At 44.9% G+C, this 16,262-nt stretch overlaps 1 long non-coding RNA gene across 1 annotated transcript; it reads right to left on the bottom strand.

The window, feature by feature from the left end:
- Positions 1 to 1,560: 1,560 nt before the first annotated feature.
- Positions 1,561 to 12,875, bottom strand: LOC308593171. The gene is made up of 3 exons (XR_014010809.1): positions 12,201 to 12,875; positions 4,696 to 4,807; positions 1,561 to 2,157 (listed from the first exon to the last, which is right to left on the bottom strand). It is a non-coding gene; the product is annotated as an uncharacterized lncRNA (long non-coding RNA).
- Positions 12,876 to 16,262: the final 3,387 nt, after the last annotated feature.

Genomic DNA, 16,262 nt, shown 5'->3' with positions numbered 1-16,262 from the left:
ACCTGTAGCAAAGAGCATTGATCACATTTTATTTTCTTTTTTAATCCTTCTTGCCGCCCCCGAAATCAGCCCATTTCCACCATGTCAGACCTGTAATCCATAGGGTTTCACCTGGGCTTAAATCCTGACACTTCAGGAAAAAGAATGGCTTCCCTGCATTCATTCACAAAAGAGGGAGAACGAGTAAAATAGTTTCATGTCAGCATTTCTTGCAACCCGCAGTCTTTTTGTATTGCCTGCAAAGCTACAGTTCTTTAAGGGGGGTGGGGGGGGGCACAGGTGCCATTATGGAAAGATGACTGGAATAATATAAAGCAAATATTGGTGTCACTAAATCCATCTTTCCATACCTAGAGTAAGGTAAAAGGTAAAGGGACCCCTGACCATTAGGTCCAGTTGTGACTGACTTTGGGGTTGCGGCGCTCATCTCGCTATATGGGCCGAGGGAGCCGGCGTACAGCTTCCGGGTCATGTGGCCAGCATGACTAAGCCGCTTCTGGCGAACCGGAGCAGCGCATGGAAACGCTGTTTACCTTCCCGCCGGAGCGGTACCTATTTATCTACTTGCACTTTGATGTGCTTTCGAACTGCTAGGTTGGCAGGAGCAGGGACCGAGGAGCGGGAGCTCACCCCGTCGCGGGGATTTGAACCGCCAACCTTCTGATCAGCAAGTCCTAGGCTCTGTGGTTTAACCCACAGCGCCACCCCTGTCCCCATACCTAGAGTATCCAACCTAAATAATAAAAAAAGCACCAAAATCCTACCTAAATAAAAAAAAAAGCACCAAAATTGAGCCTGGAGGAAAGTTCTGCTAGGTGTGAATGCTGGGTGTAGTAAATCAAAACCTAGTATCCTTACATAGTGAGACTTACTGCCTGCGAAATCAATTAAAGATTGCTAGTGACAGACAGCCGCCATGTCAGAATGTTAGCTGACTGGAGATGGAAGGAAGAGACAGTCCTGACCAGAGAAGAATGGCGAACCAAGTTGATGGACTGTGCCGAAATGGGAAGCTCAGAAATCAAGAAGACAAGAACTTTAAAAAAAGAATGAGAAAAGTTTATACATTTATTTACGAGACCACTGTAAACAGGTTAAAACATTAGCAGGGTTTTAACCACACTTGTGAAGTAATGGAAAGTATGGATGATTTAGAAGGATAAAAAATTGGATAAGTATTGATATGCGGTTGTAAATATTACCATTAGGACCCATGGAAGGGGTGGAGGGAAGTCGAGATTCAGAATCATCTCAATATTTGGATTTTGAATTGTTTTTTGTTGTATGTTTATATATATAGTGGTACCTCAGGTTACTTACGCTTCAGGTTACATACGCTTCAGGTTACAGACGCTGCTAACCCAGAAATATTGCTTCAGGTTAAGAACTTTGCTTCAGGATGAGAACAGAAATCGTGCTCTGGCGGTGCGGCAGCAGCAGGAGGCCCCATTAGCTAAAGTGGTGCTTCAGGTTAAGAACAGTTTCAGGTTAAGAATGGACCTCCGGAATGAATTAAGTACTTAACCCGAGGTACACACTGTGTGTGTGTGTGTGTGTGTGTGTGTGTGTGTGTGTGTGTGTGAATGAATTATAAGTGAGAGACCAAAGCCAAAACCTATGAAGGAATCTTCACAAGTGCACAGATGCTTTGAAAGGATTTGGATGCAATACACCAGCACAGAAATGCTCAAGTTGCAGACAGTATCAGGGAAGGATATGCAGTCCGTATGAGTGCATCTCCACTTATCTTTCAAAGAGGGGAGAAAAGTACCTTCTCTGCTTTCCATTATTCCTGTTGATTGTGGGGTGCTGCCGTATCGATGGTGTGCCCCAATGGTGCAGCCAGACAATCAATATTTTCCCAATGTGCTGAGATCCTTTTGCATAATCACCCAGCGCTGGGATTCCATGGTAACAAGGTTGTTTGAAGGGATCCCATCTTCAGTGAACACCGCTCCAGTTGTTTCCACAGTTGTGTAGGAATTCTGCAGAAACGTCATTGGCTGAAATAGTGGTGGCAGTGCGTATATTGATCTCCTATGATCGCTTCCGGCCTGTTGGATTCCGCCACTTGTTGAAGGCATTGCACAAAATGGTGCCTTAAATCTTAGCCCAGAACCTTGACAACTAAGCTGGCAGTCTTTAATCTGATCCAACCTGACAATAAAATCCATGTGAGTTATTAGACCACAGACATGTCTATTAGTCCTCCTGCCCACGCACATGCTTGTGTGGTTTATTTGTGTCACATGGACAGTCCAGAAAGAAGGGGAAAAGACTTATCAAACAACTGTCTTCACTCCTATAAATAGGGCTGGCTATTTTGAGGGGTCCAAGTTTGAGGGCTCCCCTGGCAAAGTCTGCCAAGAGTCCCATAACTGCCCACTGGTAAAAATGAGAGAGGGGCAGAGGGCTTTCTGGCAGTTGATAGCAGTAGTTCAGTCTGTGCCACCAGTTCCAAGCTGCCTGCTATTTTAATGGCCCACAGTGCCCCAAGCACCAGAGCATTGTGGGAAATTTATAATTGGTGGATGGCTCACAGCTCTACTGCTGCTGCTATTAGTAAAAAGTAAAAACCAGGCGAGTGGCTGGCCTGTATATTTATTTATCTCTTTGTTTATTCCAGTGTTTTTTTTTCCTAAAAAAATGTTAAGGGGTACTCTCATTTTCCTACTCATATTGAAATACTGCGCCTCAATGAGGCCAAACTTAGATTCACAAAATGTTTAGGGGTATGCGTACCCCCAGAGAAAAAGCACTGGTTTATTCTATTTTTGTAGCTGCCCCTCAAAATATTTACTGTATGTTTTTTTTTTTATTTCATAAGATAATGCATTTGGTAAATTGTCAGCCACTGATGTGTGTTTGTACAAAAATACGATGTATAAATATTTTAAATAAAATATTTAAATGAGCTATCCAATCAGCTTTAGATTTATTTTCAGACCTGTGTTGTTTTCATCGTGGGTTGTCTTGGTTGGTTTTTATTGCCAGCCAACATGGGAGTCATTGTGGCGGAGAGGCTGTCTATAAACGCAGTCAGTAAAAAATGAATTAACATCTCCAGCTGGTCACCTGGCAGGGATCCTTTCTTGTCGGGAGGAACAACTAACAGGGGTGGCCAACTCCCAAGAGACTGCGATCTACTCACAGAGTTAAAAACTGGCAGTGATCTACCTTTTTGGGGGTTCAGGTCAAAGTTGTTGAGCTTTTTCAGGGAGGAGGTAAAATGTTGAGCTTTTTTAGGGGAGCCACAGTTGTTCAGCTTCTTTGAGGGGCGCCAGTGATCTACCACAGACGTCCAGTGATCACAATCTACCTGTTGGACATGCCTGAACTAGGTGAATGGCCATTTGCAAGCTTGCAAACATCCTCCAAGAAAGGCCGTGAAGTTTTATTAACCAATACTTTCATGGTTATCCCAATGAAGCAGGATCTAGGATGCAAAAAGAATCCTTCTGCATGCTCCAACATGTAGCCCTCAATGCCTGAGACACACAGAGGTAGAATCATAATGTAAACATTCTCCTTTCCAAAGCAAAGCTAATCACAGTGGCACCAATGCGAAAAAATATGTGACACGGCCTTGATGAAGTCTGTTCTCAAATGCAGATGTGATGTATTCAGTCCCATTATTCTATCTGATCTTTGATTTTTAATCAACTTGTCTAGAATGAGCTGTTTAAAATATACAATATATTACTTCAGAGAAAAAGGAGGTCATTATTTTCTCCCCCTCTTCCCCTAGTTCCCAACAGGATAGACAAAATAAAGCAATGTAGCACATGCAGTATTTGACTTGCAGAATTAGCTTTCATAGGATGTGAAAGTGACTAACAATAGATAATAATAATAATAATAATAATAATAATAATAATAATAATAATAATAATAATAATAATTTTATTATTTGTACCCCATCCATCTGACTGGGTTGCCCCAGCCACTCTAGATGGCTTCCAACAAAAATAAAAGCATAATCGCTTCCATTTGTAAACATCATAAATGTTTTCAGTATGTAATGTTATAAATGTTACTATTCTAGATGGTATACTTGTATGTGGCTTTAAACCAGGGCAAGGGAACTTGCAGCTTTCCAGACATTGTTGGATAGGATGATGGTAGAGGAAGTCCAGCAATATCTGGAGAGCCACCAGTTCCATATCCCTGCTTTGGACAAATTCACAGAGGACAGGTCTATTAGCATTAGCTTTTTGTCATGATAGCTAAATGGATCTTCCATATTTAGAAACTGTACCTCCAAGTATCAGTTACTGGGAGAGACCGAGTCACATGGTTGGTCCATCCTACTACCTACATTGACTAGCAACAGCTCTGCAGTTTCATTTAGGACATTCTCTGCTCTACCTGGAGATGTCAGGAATTTAACTGAACCTGGAACCACGTACATGCACATACATGTAAACTATGGCCCTGTCACCTTCACGTCCTGCTTATAGACTTCCCAAAGGCATTTACTTGGCCAGTGTGGGAAATGGAATACTGTACTAAATGTCCCTTGGACCGATCTGGAATATGCTTCTTCAGGGCACATGTTCTAGACATGGAGCAGTGTTAAGTTGCTTCACCTTATCCAGGGATGGGCAACCAGATGTTGTTGGACTACCACTCCCATCCTCCCTGACCCTAGGTGATGCTGACTAGGGCTGGTAGGAGTTGGGAGTCCAACTGTACCTGAAGAGTCACAACTTCCCCATCCTTGACCTAGTTGGATGTCTTGAGCACTCTGCGATGAACAATGATAATCCTTATGGTTGATTTATGTTGGGCACCATAGTTGTAGCAGCTGGAAGGAAAACCATAAGCAATGCAAAAAATTATGTGTCAGGGAACTGCCATCAGAGGGAAGAGGAGAGGAAAGTCGCTCCAGTGATGCAGGGGAGGGAACTAGCAAGGAGAGAGAGAGGGTTCCCACGGGGGAAAGAAATCCAGGGGACACCAGGGAGAAAGGGGAAGCCGAGAGCAAGGCGGAGGGAAGGCTCAGAGACTCTTCCAGTGAAATCAGCGGAGAGAGCACAGGACCTCCGCTTGGCACGCCCACGCTGCGCAGAAGGCTTCCACGCAGGGAATCTAGGCGGAGACTTGGAGTCAAACAACTCCTATGTTGGCGCAAATTTAGGTCCCGCCCACTGACGGATTCTGCCAGTGACTAAGACAGTCGCGTTTCAAGGGCTGTCAACTGGGGAAAGTTTTAGCTACACGGCTAGCTTGGAGCAGTTTGCAGTTTACGCACAAGCAACCCCAATTCCCATTACATTATGGTTGAGTTCTTGTAGCTCCTTTAATTTTATTCTTATGATCTAGGGTATAACCAGCCCAGTGAAACCTCTGTAGAAGCCTTATTAAAGAAATGATGGAGTACACTAAGACCTGCACCATCACTGCTCTCCCCAACATTTGCATTTTGATGCTGTCAGCCTCCTCGAGGAGAGATGTGGGAGACAGCTGTATATTGTCTACTTCTCTGCTCTGAACTGTATTCAAGCCAGGTTCCTTGAAGGGCAGCAAGACCCATACCAGAAACTTGATTGCTTTATATTTATGTACTCAAGCTTAGATTTTTTTTTTCTTTGGTAATATTGAATTTATTTTGTGTTTGCTGTTGATTTTTGGTTGTTTGGAATTTCCTGACATATTCTGTATTTTATATATTCTCTGTTTTAATGTTTTGAACGTTTGCTGTAAGTAAAATCAAATCGGCAGGAGTTGGATTGGGAAGGTAAGATCAAAAGACATGGGTGGGAATGTTGTTGGACTATAATCTAAACAATCATCGGAGATTATGGGAGCTGTAGTCCAACTTCTGGAGGGCAATATGGTGGCTACCTTGGAAATTTATGTACCTATAAGAACATGCATCAGGCTGCATCAGGCCAGTGGACCAAAAAGTCCAGCATCCTGTTCTCACAGTGGACAACCGAATGCCCATAGGTAGCTCACACGCTGAACCTGAGTACAGCAGCAGTGTCCCTTCCTGCAGTTCCCAGCAACTGATATTCAGGAGCATTACTGCCTTCGACTGAGGTCCAGCGCCGAGGGCCTTCTGGCAGTTCCCTCATTGCGAGAAGCAAAGCTACAGGGAACCAGGCAGAGGGCCTTCTCGGTAGTGGCGCCTGCCCTGTGGAATGCCCTCCCATCAGATGTCAAAGCGATAAACAACTACCTGACATTCAGAAGACATCTTAAGGCAGCCCTGTTCAGGGAAGTTTTTAATGTGTGATATTTTAGTGTTTTTTGGTTTCTATGGAAGCCGCCCAGAGTGGCTGGGGAAACCCAGCCAGATGGGCAGGGTACAAATAATACATTATTATTATTATTATTATTATTATTATTATTATTATTATTATTATTATCATTATCATCATTATCATCATTATCATCATTATCATCATTATCATATCTTCCCCAGATGCAAAGGAAAATCATGCATCTAATATTCCTCAAGTTGGCAAAAAGAAGTCAGACACTCTGTCCAGAACGGAATCTTCTGTTAAACATCTTAATTCTCAAATGCCTGCTGTTGCCTCATTAGAACTCTTAGGATGTGCCTTTATTCCTTAAAAGAAAGGCTAGTGCCTCAAAATAGACTGGAAGTAAAAATAGAAAATAAAAACTGATTCCATTTAATCATTCATCTCGTTCCAGAGGAATGCAAAGGTTAGGCTAGCAGCTAGAACATGTTCGTTGCTACGAGGGAGGAGGAGGAGGAGGAGAGGAGCCAGCCCTTCTGGCAGCAGATTTTATTAGCAGAGTCCTTTGAAATGACTCAGTAGCTTAAGGTAAAAGGGTGGCAAGGCTTTGATTTGGAAAATGAGGCAGTCTGTTAAGCACAGCTACCAAACGGTGGACCATGGTCTCACGTGCAACAAGGAAAACTTAGTAACTTACTAACGTAATTTTTAATATTAAAAAATTGAATTCCCCACAAAAAATATTTATTTTATTTAGAGACCGGCTTTCATCACAAAAGATCTCTAAGCAGTTTGCATAAGTGTGTCAAAAAAACTACAATGGCCTAAAATCAAATGGAACAAGACACTATTTCAGAATAGCAGACTAAGTTCTAGAGTCCCTAAAAGGCCTGGGAATATTAAATGAGTTTTGCCTGAAGCTGGGATAGCTCAGTCTACTGAGCATGACACCCTTAATCTCAGGGTTGTCTGTTCGAGCCCCACTTTGGCAAAAAGATACCTGCAGGGGGTTGGATTAGATGACCCTTGTCCCTTCCAGTTCCATAATTCTGGCAAGCGGAAAAGGGATTATGAGGCATTCCTAAAGGATCCCTGCAAACTGGGTAAATGGGCATCGCAATGGCAAATGTGATCCAATGCAGGGAAAATTGTGTTTTACTGGTTTCATTCCTTAGGAGCATATACTTTTAATGTCTACTGCTTAGGATAAAGTGCTTAAATTAAAAAATAATATTCCTCGTTCTGTCTAGATGCTTACTATTACAGTTGGCTTGTTTGATAGCCGCTGAAAATCTTGACCCGTTTTGCCACCTTTTTCGCTGATGAAATCATCAACTTTACTGTGGACACCAGAGCCACAGGCTCATTTAGTTGGTTTTCCTTTTATTTTGCAAATGAACATCCCACTGGTTTCAGTCTCATCATCCTTGCTAACAAAGGCACTAAAACAAAAGATCTTCGGAGATTAGACTCCGTGATGCAATTAGGCCATAGATAGTTGGGGATGGCGACTCCCTCTTCGCTTCCTTTCTTATGCCTAGAGCAGCAGAAGTAAAGGTCAGATCACCAAGTCCATACTCCTTGAGGGTGAGTTACAACAAAGGCAGGTTCAGGTATTCTGGAAAAGTTTATGTATATCACGTTGATCTGGCATCAGCCTAGAAGATCCAGGATAATGGCTTTTTCATGTAAAACAGTTATTGATAGTGTAAGTAAATACACTCTTACACACAAAAACCAGAGCGAGTGGGCAGGGTGGGGTGAGTATCAGGGTGAAACAAAAACTTTGTTCACACCTGCTTTATGCAGAGGTGGGGGTGAAATGGTTTTCTTCCCAGGTTGTGATAACGTATAGGGAATTTTTTTAATATTTAATGTTTTATGTTTTGAAATATGCTGGAAGCCGCCTGGAGTGGCTGGAGCAACTCAGTCAGATGGGTTATTATTATTATTATTATTATTATTATTATTATTCCAATCCAATGTGGTTACCATCTTGAATTAAATTGAGTCACACACACATTAGGGAAAACTGCCAAGCTAAGCTGAAAGTATGTGCATAAGCCTCCTTTGAGACTTGTAAAATCCAGGTGAGACGACTATGATTCACTGGTGTTTCATTGCCACATCCCATTCATTGTCAGATGGTGGATTCTCTGCTAACGAGGAAAAACGAGGAAACCGTGTCCAAGGATTGTACCTTTCACATGACACCATGGACTTGTATCTGCAGGGCGGCCAATAATATGGAAGAAGTGATAATACAAAAAGCGCAATACCCATTCAGCCAGGGCATATTAGTTTACACCAGGGGAGGAGTAATGCATGTCACTCTTAACATTAGAAGTAGGCTACATTCTAGCCACGCAAAAGCCAAAGGTTTCTACATATCCACATGACTCTCCATCTTTCATCCAAATCAGCAAGAGGTATTATTACAGCATATTTCATCCAGGCAAAAACATTTGAGGAGGGCACGGAGCAGGTCTGGTGAGGGATGTGGCCAGGTAGGAAGGTTGTGGCCTGAGAGGTCTTCCTGCAGTCCGTGAGCCTGAGATTCCCCACCCTTGCATTGCGCTTATGCTAACAGTGATGCCCATTCTGAGTGTCAGTCCTTATGCAGTCGGAAAAGGCATCACACATGCAAACACACACAAACCCCATGCATAAGAGGGAGGTATCAGCAGGCTTGGAATAACCCCACGGTTTGCAGAATTATGAAAACATTTAGAAAAAGAAAACTTCAGTGGTTACAAAGCAAACCCTCAAATAGCCCAAAGAGGACTGTGCATGTTCAGTGGCATGAAATGCTGATTGTGGGGTAGGTGGAAAACCAGGTGAGAGCAGGTGTGGCATAGAATGGCTGGGTTCCTGAACAGAGAGCTCCAAACTGCAACAGTTTATTGTACAGTGCTGGATTGCCAAATAGGCAGAGCAGGCACCGGCCTATTTCGTTCCTGCTCCCACCCCGCCATCTTGTCCCTGGTCCCGACGTCCACGCCTTTTAGGGGCCCAGCGACAATGGATCAAAATAATACTGATTTGACCTTGAAAGAAAATTACAATCAAGCTATCTTAGTTTTAGGAGATAAAATTATTTCTTCGTTTTAGGGGAGAATTTTTGGAGATTTATTTCAGCACTGTTTTCGTAGGTTCTTCTTGCTATACCACTGGAGGCTGATCAATGAAGTCTACTGAGGTATTGCCAAGTGAAATTTCAAGCAGTCTTTTTAAAAAAAGTATTCTCCAAAGTATTTCCTGCCCCACACATACTCAAACTCACTCTCCCATTTTCTGGCCAATCAGCTCTCTGCACCACTCAGCCAAATTGATTCCCAAACAATCTTGCTATGGCCCAGATATTATTGAACTCCAACTCCCAACAGCTCCAACCAGCTTGGCCAACGGTCAGGGATTATGGGAGGTCCAAAACATCATGTTGACTACCCCTGTCTTAGATCTCCTTCCCACATAATGTTTTCTTAGACTGATAGACTTTCCCCCCAATCATATACATGGGAACTCATTTAACGTTTCCTGGATGGATACACAAATAGGATCCTCACACTTAGAGCCAGTGTGGTGTAGTGGTTAAGAGTGGTGGACTCATAATCTGGTGAACCAGGTTCGCGTCTCCGCTCCTCCACATGCAGCTGTTGGGTGACCTTGGGCTAGTCACACTTCTTTGAAGTCTCTCAGCCCCACTTGCCTCACAGAGTGTTTGTTGTGGGGAAGGAAGGGAAAGGAGAATATTAGCTACCATACTTTTCGCACCATAGGACGCACTTTTCCCGTCTTAAAAACTAAGGGGAAAAGTCTGTGCGTCCTATGGAGCGAATGCAGGGGGGAGGCAGGCAGGAAAAGCCCTCAAGAGCCCCACACAAGCGTCGCGCGGCTCTTGCGGGCTTTTCCCCGAGAGGGAGAAGGGACTGACACCGCCAGTCAGTCCCTTCTCCCTCCTCTAGAAAAGCCTTGCACAACCTCTCCAGCCGGGGGGAGGCTTCGCAAGGCTAAAGAGGAAGCCAGGGCAGGGAGCGCGATCCATCCCGTTCGCTGCCTTGGCTTCCTCTTTAGACTTGCGCGCCTCTGGGGGGGGGGAGGAGGCTTCGCAAGGCTAAAGAGGAAGCCAGGGCAGTGAGCGCGATCCATCCCGTTCGCTGCCTTGGCTTCCTCTTTAGACTTGCGCGCCTCTGGGGGGGGGAGGAGGCTTCGCAAGGCTAAAGAGGAAGCCAGGGCAGGGAGCGCGATCCATCCCGTTCGCTGCCTTGGCTTCCTCTTTAGACTTGCGCGCCTGGGGGGGGGGGAGGAGGCTTCGCAAGGCTAAAGAGGAAGCCAGGGCAGGGAACGCGATCCATCCCGTCCGCTGCCTTGGCTTCCTCTTTAGACTTGCGCGCCTGGGGGGGGGGAGGCTTCGCAAGGCTAAAGAGGAAGCCAGGGCAGGGAACGCGATCCATCCCGTTCGCTGCCTTGGCTTCCTCTTTAGACTTGCGCGCCTCTGGGGGGGGGGGGAAGGAGGCTTCGCAAGGCTAAAGAGGAAGCCAGGGCAGGGAACGCGATCCATCCCGTTCGCTGCCCTGGCTTCCTCTTTAGACTTGCGCGCCTCTCCAGCGGGGGGGAGGGGGGGAGGCTTCGCAAGGCTAAAGAGGAAGCCAGGGCAGGGAGCGAGATCCATCCCACTGCCCTGGCTTCCTCTTTAGCCTTGCGTGCCTCTACCAGAGGTAGATCTTAACCCTTGCCTCACCTGGGAGCTTCTCTGGGCAGGAATTCCCTTAGCTTAAGTGGGGTGGGGGAAGTGTGGCAGGTAGGGGGGTACCTGCCTAGACACTGAAGCCACATGTCTCTCAGATGAAAATTGGGAGTGGGCATTGTGTGAAGTGGTCTGATGGTGGGCATTGTGTGAAGTGGTCTGATGGTGTGGGCATTGTGTGAAGTGCTCTGATGGTGTTTCCTGCTTGGCAGGGGATTGGACTCGATGGCCCTTGTGGTCTATTCCAACTCTATGATTCTATGATTCTAAGTGGCTGTGGATCTCCTGCTGCAGAACTGTAGGACTGTATAGAGTTGGGAGGGCCACCCGAGGGTCATCTAGCCCAGCCCCCTCACAATGTAGGAATCACAGCTAAAGAACGCCAGACAGATGGTCCCCCAACCGCTGCTTAAAAGCCTCCAGTGGTGGAGACCCCAAACACCTTCCGAGGTCATAGAATTGCAGGGTTGGAAGGGAACCCCAGGAGTCATCTAGTCCAGCCCCGGTGGACAGCGGGCGCAATCCATCCCGTTGCGCAAGACTAAAGATGCTGCGCAAGGCTAAAGAGGAAGCCAGGGCAGTGAGTGGGATGGATCGCGCTCACTGCCTTGTCTTCTTTAGCCGCGCTGGAGAGGTTTAGCTCCTGGCTGGAGAGGTTGCGCGGCTATGGATCCCGTGCGCTGTCTTGGCTTCTTTGCTCTTTGGGGCTGGTGGGGGAACCCGGGCTTTCCCCGCAGCCCCGAGAAGCTCTGGGAGAAGCAGACAGGCTGCACGCAGCCTGTCCGTTGCTCTTTGGGGCTGGGGGGGAGGGATAATATTTTTTTCCTTGATTTTCCCCTGTAAAAACTAGGTGCGTCCTGTGGTGCGGTGCGTCCAATAGAGCGAAAAATACGGTACTTTGAGACTCCTTAGGGTAGTGATAAAGCGGGATATCAAATCCAAACTCTTCTTCTTCTTCTCAATTTCTGTTGCACAATTACTTTGCCAAGAAATGTTTCTTGCAAAATTTGTCCATGAGAAAAGAAGCCCGGGTAGAGAATTACAGTTACAGGACAGGTGACTCACTATGGTTTGGAAGCGAATTCTCAGCCGCTCTGGTAAATATCAAGACCTGTAGAATCTTCCATAGTAAATATTTGGTGATTGCACAATGCTTCCAAAAGTTGTTTAACTCCTGGAGGCATTTTTAACTTGTGCCCCATCCTGCTTTGCCAATTTCCCTCGCCTCTTATTATGCATACCTGAACTGTGCATGTCGTATCATGATGGCTAAGCCCATTTCTGCTGTATTTCTGCGAGTTCTTTTCCAGATGAACTCAAAAATCACATTCTTTACTTAAGCAGGAAATCGTTGAAGGAAAACCCAGGATCTTCCTCATACATTTTGCTGCTGAAACCTCTTCAGAATGGAGAAGGTAGAAATTTGTGCATGTACACTACACTTCTGTGGGCCTTTACTGAGAATAGATTAATACATTGTATGTGTGGGAAGCACATCGGTTTCTCATTTCTTTCACAACATTTAAGGCGGTTCTTTAAGCAGCTCAGCCCAGGCTGTTTAGGTCAAAATGAGATCCGGTTGGTTACATTTGTGGCTGTTGTATCACAGGGATGGGGGAATCTGTCGCCTTCCAGACTGCTGGATTCCAACTGCTATCAGTCCTGGCCCAAATGGCCAATGGTCAAGGATACTGGGAACTGTAGTCCAGCAAGGGCATACATTTTACACATAAAACAGATATTGCCCTCCTGTGAAGATTAACTGGACCTGCAGTACCGCAATCATTAGGAGATCTGAGTATGTTTTTATTCCACCAGGCTTTGGGAGAACTAAGATTGAAATAGTAACATGAAATTATCAACTGGTGGCATTCGTGCCTTTTGTACATACTGTATGTTGCAAAAGAATATTATTGTGGTGCTATATTATTGTAGAAGTCTTTCAGGGCCCCCATCACCAAAAAGCAGCCTGAAATCTAATCAAAAAAGGAAGAAGGGAAGAAAGATTTGAATGACCTGCATACCCTCTAGAATTGAGAAGGGTAGATCCAAAGGAAACTTATGCCAGGCCCTGGAAAGAAAATGCAGGTAGGTACTCATGCCTCCAATGCATTTTTTGGGTGCTTTGTAGTGCTAATGAAAATTGTATAGGTTCTGGTAATCATCAACATGTCAGAGTTTTTAATGTGCAGAGTTGACTGTTCAAACAACTGAAGCACTGAAAGAGAAGCTCAAATGAGTCAGGGACAACAGATTGCCCAATCCTGAACCAAACAGCTTTCCAAGACTATTACAATGCAAATCACCAAGTAAGAGTCATTTTGTTCAAGCACACACACGTCCTGCAGAGTAGCCACAAGCTCACACGGACCCGAATGTGCTATCGCAGTTCCAACAGCAACAGCAGTTCCAGTGCAAACTAACTTGAGAATCGTGAGTCTCAGCGTAACCAGAGCAACCACTTCATTTCACTGAGAATCCAGCAATGCATATGGAGATCTGTAAATAAACTATATTACTTTATTATCTGCTCCTGATTCACCATAACCCAGGAGCATAATTATTTGCCAAAATGCCCATACAACTCGTGTCTGTTGACTGACAGGTAAGCTAATTCAACAAGGCTTACATCTGATTGAATGTGCATCGTATTGCAGCCAGAGACTCTCTTGAAATTCCCTGTGTAAATAAAGGAAGGCTTGCCTCTGTCATGGACTGAGTATGTTTCAGCTGCTAAGCCCCACTCCCTTATCTTGGAGGTCCTGTGTTCTCTTTTCTTCCTCCACGGCCAGAGCCATGATGCTTCTGAATACCAGCTGCTGGGAATGTGCTCATGTCAGGCTTGTAGTGGACCACAGTGAGAACAGGACATGGGACTAGGTGGGTCATTGGCCAGATCTAGCAGACTCATCTTCTGTCCTTCATGAGCAGGGGTGGCTTTGACTTTTAGAAGACATCTGAAGGATGCCCCTGTATAGGGAAGTTTTTAATGTTTGGTGCTTTATTGTGTTTTTAATATTTTGTTGGGAGCTGTTCAGAGTGGTTGGGGAAACCCAGTCAGATGGGTGGCATATAAATAATAAAATTATTATTATTATTATTATTCCAAAACTGGAAGGTGTCACCACCTCCCACCACCAAAGCCTTGCTTACCAGGGTCATGAATGGTTAGTTATCTCATGCATTTATCCTGCCAGGGAGGCACATGTGGGATTTTTAACCCCAGGTGCCAAAATAGCTTTCCCTGCCTAGGGTTCTGTGCCCCTTGACTTGCAAGAGGGGGCAACAGCTGCTCTGCCTCAGGCAGCAAAATATCTTGAGCCAGCCCTAACTTTCACAGAAACAAATGTCAATTAAAATACTTGGAATATATCGTTGTTTGGCTTCGTGCCACTGAAAAAATGTGTGCATTGTCTGCTATGATGCAGATTTTTGAAGCCCCCGCCCCCAAGCAAGACACTGTCACACCCGCACCATGCATTTAAAGCACATGGCTTCCCCCCAAAGAATCCTGGGAGCCGTAGTTTGCTAAGGATGTTGGGAACTGTAGCTCAGTGAGGGGTAAACTACAGTCCCCATGGTTCTTTGCAGGAAGCCATGTGCTTTAAATGTATTTTAAATGGATGGTGTGGGTGTGACCACAATCTAGACAGCCCCTTATAAAAAGTCATACAATCCACCCAAAGTAAGATGGCCTTTTTAACATTTATTATTGATTTAGTACACTTATATCCCACCTGTTCTTCCAAGGAAGTCAAGGTGGCGTACATGGTTAACCTGCTCCCCATTTTAGCCTCACAGCAACCCTGTGAGGCTGGTTAAGCTGAGAAACAGTGACTGGCCACCCAGAGAGTTCCAAGGCTGAGTGGGCTTTGGACCCCCGTCTCCCAGGTCTCAGTCCAACACTCTGCCCAACACCCATCCTACATTATTTGTTTGCCATTGGAAACTCTACTTCAGATTCCTCGATGCTGAGAGGCCCAGCTGGCAGCTACCAGGCACTGCCAAATGCAGCTGCCTGCCTATTGTTTTAGGGAGAAAGAAAGCTTTGTCATTCGAAAACAGCTTACACAGAATTTATATTTAATGGAGGAGCTGAGGCATTGTGGATTAATTTGTACATTTAAGATACAGCTAACTTCAGCCATCGCCACCACCACTACCCTTTCTGTTATTTGACTTCTCTTTTACACACCATTCTAGCCAGGACTGTTGAAGGGGAAACTGACAAGAACCGGGGCTCTTCTTGCCTGACTGGAAGGCAGTTTCTGTTCCAGGTGTGTTGGGCCTGGAGGAAAATCTGGACCACAAAAGGGTTGTTTGAGTTTCACATTGGTGGGTGCGTTTTACACCACTGGCGATTAACTTCTTAAGCTCCATGGATGGACTGACCTTCAGCTGAGCGACATTTGTTTCTGCCAGCCGTTGTTCTGCTGAGAAAGAGTCACAATAAAGAGTTTCTATGGCCTGTGTCCTTCACAGATATCGATGTCATACATTACAAGGTGTAATGGGTAACCGGATGGTCACCTGGAGGTCAAGGCCTCCTTTTATTCCACACGCTTCTGAGGTAAAAGAGTGTGCTTGAATTCTTTAGCTAAATATCTTTCCATCTTCAATTAAGATAAAATGAGAATAATTTCAGGCACTGGATGTGCTACCTAAATTTCCCATCTGGTTTTAAAATTATTAATACAGTATTATTATTTTCGAGTATTTGGCCTGATCCAGCAATGTTCTTCTTATATTCCTCCATCCATGAATAAAAGCTTTATTAGTGATAACCATGGAAACAGACAATTCAATCGGTTCATTCGGTTGGGATAGGAATGAGCCACTAGTGAAAATGGTGAACTTCTGTAAGATGGAGAATTGCCCTGAGGTATAAAGGAGTCCCATTTATAGAAAGGATCATCAACAACTACTTTTTAGCTGCTCCTTTGGCTCTCCATCATCTCATTTAACACTTACCTTGAGATTCTGTCATGCCCAATCTACGTTCAGTGAGGTTTGTTTAAGTAACTAGCCACAAGAAGATTACAGTGGGTCATTCCTAGCCTTGGCTCCGATTAGCCACTTGTAGCATCAGTAAATAGCACAGGTTTCATGTAAACAACTCAGGTATCCCATGTGTCACAACTGTTTTACTGACAACAAACGAGCTGCAGGATGAAAGTGATGCAGAGGAATTCCATGACATGGACTCTCCCACTGCTCCTCAGCCACTGTGGGGGTTTTTCTCCGCTAACAGGAACAATTGGGCTGCCTCTCACTGGAGTTTTACAGCACATGGACACCATACT

Source organism: Podarcis bocagei (genome assembly GCF_964188305.1).
Source record: "Podarcis bocagei genome assembly, chromosome: 8".
Classification (NCBI taxonomy): Eukaryota; Metazoa; Chordata; class Lepidosauria; order Squamata; family Lacertidae; genus Podarcis; species Podarcis bocagei.
The sequence above is the reverse complement of the archived record's forward strand: the minus strand, read 5'-3'. Positions and strand labels throughout refer to the sequence as shown.